Genomic DNA, 8,398 nt, shown 5'->3' with positions numbered 1-8,398 from the left:
AGCTAAAGATGGATCTTGTTTGCCTCTCGAGGAATACCAGCTGTGTCCTGTGGAATGTTCTATGGACGCCATTCAGTGCGGAACAAAAAGCCCACGTCGGCATCAAGGCAGGAAGCCATTCAAGAAGAGTTAATGAACTGCTCAGTGCCCTCTATAATTAGGCATTCAGTTTGAAAAGCAGACTGTGCCATTAGACTTCGCGCTTAGCTGGTGACTCACATTCCTCCACTTACGATGGACCCCTTGGGATGATATTAAAGCAGATGAGATATGTGCCTCTGCCGGAGAATTAAATGCTGGAGAGTGGGTGTGTATGTGTGTACTTGGTGGAAGGTATAAATTAATAATGACGATGCTGAAGAACAAATGAATCCCTAATTGACTTCAATAAGCAAATACCTATTATGAACAGCTGGATGAATTGGATGTGACAAACGAGTCGATAAGGTTAGTTCTTGTGGGTTAGTTGGTTGCCCTTCCTCTGAGTTATCTGAGCAAATGGTTCGTGGAAAGTAATAGAACTTGGTAACATTTTAGGGTAAGCGTGGGGGTAGTCCAGACCATAACTAGGGCAGTTCCAATGGGGCTTTTCCCCAGGGCACTGACATCTGTGAGGGAAAGCATGCTTCTTTCCTCTAATGATTACCATTTTGGCATCTTGATACATAATCTCCTGCTGGCCTGAATGTTCTTCACTGAAACCACCTTCATTCACATCATTGCCAGTAGGGGTCTTGTCCCAGAAGCAACCCTCTGGCTGGGTCTTCCTTTCTTCCCAATCATAATCCCTCCCCCAACTTTTTTTTTATATCCAGAATTTCTTCCCCCCCCCACATAATAATTTATTTTTTCCAATTACATGTAAAGATATTTTTCAACATTCATTTTTATAAGATTTTGAGTTCAAATTTCTTTCTCCCTCTCTTCTCAATCCCCTCCCCAAGAAGGCAAGCAATCTGATATAGACTATATATGTGCAATCATATTGAACATATTTCCACATTAGTCATGTTGTGAAAGAAGAATCAGAACAAAAAGGAAAAACCACAAGAAAGAAAAAAAAAAGTAAAAATAGCATGCTTCAATCTGCGTTGACTCCATAGTTTTTTCTGTGGATGTGGACAGCATTTTCCGTCATGAGTCATTTGGAATTGTCTTAGGTCATTGTATTGCTGAGAAGAGCTAAATCTATCATAGTTGATCATCACACAATGTTGCTTTTACTGTGTACAATGTTCTCCTGGTTCTGTTCACTTCATTTAGCAGCAGTTCATGTAAGTCTTTCCAGATTTTTCTGAAATCTGCTTGCTCATCATTTCTTAAAGCACAATAGTATTCCATTACATATACCACAACTTGTTCAGCTGTTCCCCAATTGACAGGCATTTCCTCAATTTCCAATTCTTTGTACCACAGAAAGAGCTGCTATGAATATTTTTGTACATGTGGGTCCTTTTCCCTTTTTTATGATCAAAAATATGGAACGCTTCATGAATTTGTGTGTCATCCTTGCACAGGGCCCGTGTTAATCTTCCTCATATTGTTTCAATTTTAATATATGTGCTGCCAAAGCAAGCACATAATCCCCTCTCTTGATGTGATCACACTTTCATTTGAGTTGTCCTCCTTGCTGCTATCCATTATCCCTCTCTCTCACAACCATTTTTTTTTTTCCAGCTCAGAATATTCCCAGTTTCAGTTCTGGATGTGGTAGAAAGAACACTGACTTGGAAGTAGAAGGCTTGGATTTAAACTCTGACACTAATCACTTTAGGGAGAACTAGGTGGTTCATTGGATAGAGCAATGGCCCTGGCGTCAGGAAGATTCATCTTCCTGAGTTCAAATCTGACCTCAGACACTTACTATCTGTGTGACCCTGGATAAATCATTTAACTCTGTTTGCCTTGTTTCCTGGCAAACTACTCTACTATTTTTACCAAGAAACCCTAAACGGGGTCATGAAGAGTTGGAAACAACTCATTTTTTTCCCTCTGATTTTCAATTTCTCTACCTGTGAAATAAAACAATAAAACCAGCCTTGCCTACCTCACCAGATTGGGATAAGGATGGAATGGAACACCAGCTAAGTACTTTGTAAACTGTAAAACCCTATGCAAATGTGAATTGTTGTTATTATTAGTGTAACAGAAGATAAGAGTTACTGTTTTTGGATGGAAAAGAAAATTTGTAGAATGTTAGAGCCAAAAGAGATCTTGGATCTCTTCTAGTCTAAACTCTTTATTTTACAGATGAGGAAACTAAGGCTCATAGAAGTAAGGTGATATGCTCAAAGTACACAAACTAGTAAGTAATGGGTGGAGCTATAACTTCAAATCCATCTTTTCATTTTTTAGTCCAGTGAACTTTTTATAACTCCTAGCCCGCTTCCCCACTTTTTAAAAGAGAGGCAATGGGGGTTAAGTGAGTTGCCTCGGGTTACACAGCTAGTAAGTGTCAAGTGTCTGAGGCTGGATTTGAACTGAGGTCCTCCTGACTCAGGGCTCTATCCACTGTGCCACCTAGCTGCCCCTAATCCTGCTCCTTCTTAGTGAAAAATATCATCGATATGGCTAGGCAGGGTCCAAACACTCCACTGCTCTCTAAATATCTCCACCAACAGATATCTGGTATTATAGATTGAATCACAAATTTAGTGCTTTGAGATCTTTTCCTCAAAGGAACTTTTTTAAAAGAAGACTTCTCCAGGGAGGGATAAAATCTTTAACTCACAAAAGTTCATCAAACATAATTAGTTTAATAGTTTAAAATATTTTAAAATAATAAAAGACCTAATATGTATAAGTTACCATATTAGGCTCGATGATGTAAAGATGAAATAGGACACTCCCCTCCCTCTCCAAGAGGCTTATAGTTTAATAGAAAGGCTAAAACATGCACACAAATTACTGTGATACGAGGAAAATATGAAAAAAGCAAGGGACAAGTCCCGGCAAAGCACTGAGAAATTTATCTGTGACTTTTCAGATCCATTTTCTTCCTAGAGTTGGGTAATATCTGAATCAGTGGCAACACAGGTGTTTAGACTGCTTTCTCTTTAGTAATTAACTCCATTTTATATCTAGGGATTGGTAGGATACTTAGGTTTTGTTTAAATACCTTAAGCTAAGAGAGAAAACCTTGGAAGAGTGGAGTGTGAGGAGGAGGCAGGAGACCTGCGTTCTATTTCCAAGTGTGCCAATAACTAGCTATGTGATCTCAGGTGACTCAATGTTACTTTTATGGACTTCAGTTTACTTCTTTGTAAAACCAAGTGTTCCCTAAGGTCTTTTTTAGCTTTGAAATTCTATGACACTAATTGTTAGGTAGAAGGAAAAATGTTCCTTACATCAACTGTTCTCAAAAAACAAAATAAATAAAATGAAAAAGGACTTCAAAAATACCCTGGCCAGGAAAGTGGAGGCAAGTGCAAATTTAATTCAACAAGCAGAGACTAGGCACAGTATATGTGTTATATCTCTCCAGATAATGTTGTTGTTGTTGAATCTTTTCAGTAAGGTATGACTCTTTGTGACCCCATTTGAGGTTTTCTTGATAGAGATACTGGAGTGGTTTGCCATTTCTTTCTCCAGCTCATTTTTCAGATGAGTAAACTGAGGCAAACAGGATTAAGTGACTTACCTAGGGTCACACAGCTAGTAAGTATCTGAGGTTGCATTTGAACTCAGGTCCTCCTGACTCCAGGCCTTTTTCTTTATCCACTGTGCCACTGCAAGTCTGGAGCAACAAGAAGTCTGTCTTTGACATTTCATTCCAAGGGAAATTCAAAGTTCAGTGACAGCAACAGAAATATGAGAACGTAGAGCAGTTCCTTTAATATTTCTTCTCTTGGCAAGGAGAAACTAAAACTGACTGAAGATTAAGTAAGCTTTTGCTGGGATGGCTCATCTGGCCAATATAAACTATAGAGATGCCAGTCCTTTCCCTAGCCCCAGTTTCTGGCATCTTGTCCTTTCCCACTGATGCGTTTAACCTTCATGAATTCAGCTGTGCATTGGGAAAACCAAACAGAACAGAAGCCTCAGCTGCTTCTTTTTTCTGACAAATGCTATACATTGTTCCAGCCACAGCATAACAATTATTCTCACTTCCTGCCTTCTCAAGGCAAATCTTACCCAAGGCAAAATTGTGAAGTGGGTGAGGAGTGTCTTCAGCTTTTCCCTTTACCTCTCCTTTTTAATGCCTTTCTGTACTTTTCAATATCTTCCCCAGTCTGCCTTCATCCCTCCACCCTCCCCAGTTCTTGCTGTTCCCGTCTAGTTCCTAAATTGCCAATAGAGTTTTTTGGCACTTTGATTCAGTAACGATCTGATTGTGTTAATAATCCATCAACAACCAACAAACATTTATTAAACACCTACAGTATACGGAAGACTGTGCTTAGGTGCTAGGGGAAATACAAAAGTTAAACGGGTCATAGACTTTGCCCTCAATCAATCAATCAATCAATCAATATTTATTAAGAGCCTACTATGTACCAGGCACATAGTGCTGAATGCTTGGGATACAAAAAGAGGCAAGACAGTTCCTGACTTCAAGGACCTTACTGACACATAGGGGAATGTGTATACTTACACAGATACTTATCATATAAACTATTCATTGTTAAGCACACTGGAGAGATACACCACAAAGTGTTATGTGAGGTCTGAGGGGAAAGGTCCGTTAGTGAATGACTGGGGATAAGGGAAGACTTCCTGGAGGAGGTGATATTTAAGTTAGCATTTAAGGCATAGATAGGAAGGCAACAGTCACAAGTGGGGAGAAAAGGCATTTCGGGGATGGGGAACAGCTTGAACAAAGCCATGGAGGTGTGAGAGAGTAGTGTATGTTCAGTTAGTAGGTAAAAGAAAAGAGTGATTGGTGTATAAAGTGCGTGGAAGGATGAGGTAAATTTGGAAAGAAATGGTGCTGGCTTATTCCCTGCTGTGGAGGAAACTGTTCATGGGTTCTGCAATCTTAATGCAATAATTTCTAATATAATTTCCTTTCAGAAATTATTATGGCACTTTGAACAGGATAGTAACATAAACTTCATTCAAAAATGCCATAATGGTCACAAAAGCTCAAAAGAACTTTTTAGTAATTGGGATAATTATAAATTTTAGCCATTCCAAGAGTTAAAAACAAAAAGTTCCTACTAAGGTGAGTAATTTCTAAACAATCTGCTCATGTCATATGCATAAAGTTTTTTTTAAAGTTTCTTTTGAAAAAAGGAGGTATAACTTAGTAGATTTATGCTTTTTTGATGGAAAAGCTTCAAAAATGTAGTACTGGTAGTTGGTTAAAAGAGAAAAAAACAAGCCCCATATTGAAGTTCTGGAATGCAACTTGACCATGGTGTGTCCTATTTGAGATTATGAAATCTTGCTGATGTGATGATCAAATCAGACTTCCAGGTTGTTCTAGTTCTAGTGTCTGACTTTAGCATCTTATCTTCAAATGGTCAGAATAACATTTTCTGTGCTTCACACTTTGGGGAGATAGTGAAAAGAAGAGATTGTCTCTCAGGGGAGAATTTGTCTAAGATGGCTACACCTGGTCATTACTCTATATTGTTAAATTATAGTTTGAGGAGAGCAGAGACAGCATCACATAATACAGTGGTTGCCAAGCTTTTTGTACCATGCACCCTTGTCAGTAAAAGATATTTGAAGATGCCTCATTGATAAGGGATTGAACAAGTGTGGTAGCTATGTGAATAGAGGGAAGTGGACAGATGCAAAAAATGTCATGGAGGGGCAGCTAGGTGGCACGGGATAGAACACCAGCCCTGGAGTCAGGAGGACCTGAGTTCAAATCCGACCCCAGATGCATAACACTAGCTGTGTGACCCTGGGCAAGTCTCTTAACCCCATTATCTGGCCAAAAAAAAAAAAAGATGGCATGGAAGCATAAACAATGATATTCGGTAACTGATTAGATATAGGGCTGGTGGTAAGAGTGAAGAGGTAGGGATGACACCCGCATTGTGAACCTGGGTGACTAGAAGGATGGTAATACCCCTGACCCCTGACAGTAATAAGGAAGTTCAGAAAAAAATGGACTTGGGAAGAGAAGGTAATAAGATATGCAATGATTAGTTGATCACATACCTCTTGGGGGTCATGCCATGGCCCCTTCATAGGGGACCTCTCACTCTAAAGACCACAACTATAGAGTTGGGCTTGAAGTCAGGAATATCTGGGTTTAAATCTGCCTCTGATGCTTTCTATCTACCTGACCTGGGGAAAGACATGTGACTTCTATGGACCTCAGGCAACTTCTTAGGACTGAAGGAGAATTTCTCTCCCTGTTTCTTTGGTGCTTCCCAGACCTGTTCCCCAATATTATTCCTGCCCACAGTATTATTATTTAAAATTTCTGTATTTTTTAAAATTTTATTTATTTATTTAGGCAATCAGGGTTAAGTGACTTGCCCAGGGTCACACAGTTAGTAAGTGTCATGTTTGGTCTGAGGCCAGATTTGAACTCAGGTTCTCCTGACTTCAGGGCCTGTGCTCTATCCACTGCACCACCTAGCTGCCTCCAGAATTTCTGTATTTTGACAAGTGATGTGGTCCTCCTGCCTTTTAGTGTCTCCTCTTTGTGATTCCCTTGACCCACACCCAGACAGTTTCCTAGCTCCTTCTATTCCCTTACCTTGACTAATACATTCTCCTCTTACATTCACTAAGTAGTCACTTGTTCATTCATTCAATCATTATGAATGAATAATAAAATAATTAAAAAAATTTTATTTTTGAGCTGGTTTAAAGTTGGATCAAGATATTACCTAGTAAGCAAGCTGAGTGATATAAGGAAAAGTGAAGCCAACAAGCACATAAGTGTTTACCACCATTGTGCTGGGAATACAGACACAAATGAGAAGGACATTGACTGCTCTGAAGGAGCTTATGGGGGAAGATGACACTTAAAAAGGGAGCTGAAAAGTGGGGATAGGGGTGAAAAGGTGAAGTCCACATGGTGGAAAAGGTTAGGGAGTCAGAAGAGGAATGAAAGAGTGAGCATGCTGCCCTAGGCACTTCCTCAAAATGGAGGTTATGGAAGGAATTCACCAACCAGAGGAGAAGGCTAGAGAAGTAGAGCCATCCTCTAGGTGAGAAAGCTACTAGAGCATGGTTGAAGTCCAGAGTCAAGAGTGGTGCCATGGGGCAGCTAGGTGGCACAGTGGCTAGAGCACTGGAGTCAGGAGGACCTAAGTTCAAATCCAGCTTCAGACACTTGACACTAGCTATGTGACCCTAGGCAAGTCGCTTAACCCCAATTGCCTTGCCAAAAAAAAAAATACTTTGGGGCAGCTAGGTAGCACAGTAGATAGGGCACTGGCCCTGGAGTCAGGAGGACCTTAGTTCAAATCAGGTCTCAGACACTTACTAGCTGTGTGACCCTAGGCAAGTCACTTAACCCCAATTGCCTTGCCAAAAAAAAAAAAAAAGAGTAGGGCCAAGAGTACAGGCAACTAGGTGGTGCAGTGGATAGGAAGATCTGAGTTTAAATTTGACTTCAGATATTTACTAACTCTGTGACTCTGGGCAAGTCACTTCACCTCTGTTTGCCTCAATTTATTCATCTGTAAAATGGGGCACTTAACATCCCAGGGTTGCTGTATCACATGAGATAATAGTTATAAAGTGCTTAGCACAGGGCCTGGCACATAGTGAGTACTATATAACTGTTAGCTATTATTATTATTACAAGTACAGTACTGACCATAAGGATCTAGGAGGGTGGCTATTAGTGTTGGAAGCAATTAAATTATATGCCTCTTTTGATATTCTCTCCCAAAAAAAAAATGGCAGATTGTAAGTGTCTGTTCTAATTCTAATGGCTTCCATTGTTCCTTGACTACTAGTTCACATATGGATTTTAGGATATAGGAATAAGTGAATCTGCTTTTCTTTGAGAATTTATTCACTATCTTCTTTATTTATGAGGAAATTGTACAGTTGGAGGTCTTATAGAATTTGTCAGCACCATCGAAGCCACAGTTCATGTTACAAGGGTCTACTCGTCACTCCTAACCCATAAACTAAAGAGTGGTGAAATGAAGGAAATTCACCATAATGCTTATTCCTTAGAATTGCTTTATAAATCCAAAGGAAGGTAGGATTCAGAGATGAAAAGGACCATAAGGACCATCTGATCTAGCCTGTTTATTTTAAAGATGCGGAAACTGAGGCCCCTATAAGTAAATTAAACTGCCCAATGCCAAACATTTGATAAGTAACAGAACTGGGGCTAAAAACATTAGGTCCTTTAACTCCAAATTCCATGCTCAAGTAATTTCTTTGTCCTGTCTCTGACACATACTGGCTGTGAGTAACTCTGGGCAAGTCACCCTCTCAGACAACTATCTAAGATTATTGCTTATGAAGA

The 8,398-nt window shown here is 39.7% G+C and overlaps 1 non-coding gene across 1 annotated transcript; it reads right to left on the bottom strand.

Annotated features, from left to right (window-relative positions):
• Positions 1–1,472: 1,472 nt before the first annotated feature.
• Positions 1,473–1,579, bottom strand: LOC114037373. The gene has a single exon (XR_003568435.1). It is a non-coding gene; the product is annotated as a U6 spliceosomal RNA (small nuclear RNA).
• Positions 1,580–8,398: the final 6,819 nt, after the last annotated feature.

Source organism: Vombatus ursinus, unplaced genomic scaffold (assembly GCF_900497805.2).
Source record: "Vombatus ursinus unplaced genomic scaffold, bare-nosed wombat genome assembly UNPS02010320.1, whole genome shotgun sequence".
NCBI lineage: Eukaryota > Metazoa > Chordata > Mammalia > Diprotodontia > Vombatidae > Vombatus > Vombatus ursinus.
The sequence above is the reverse complement of the archived record's forward strand: the minus strand, read 5'-3'. Positions and strand labels throughout refer to the sequence as shown.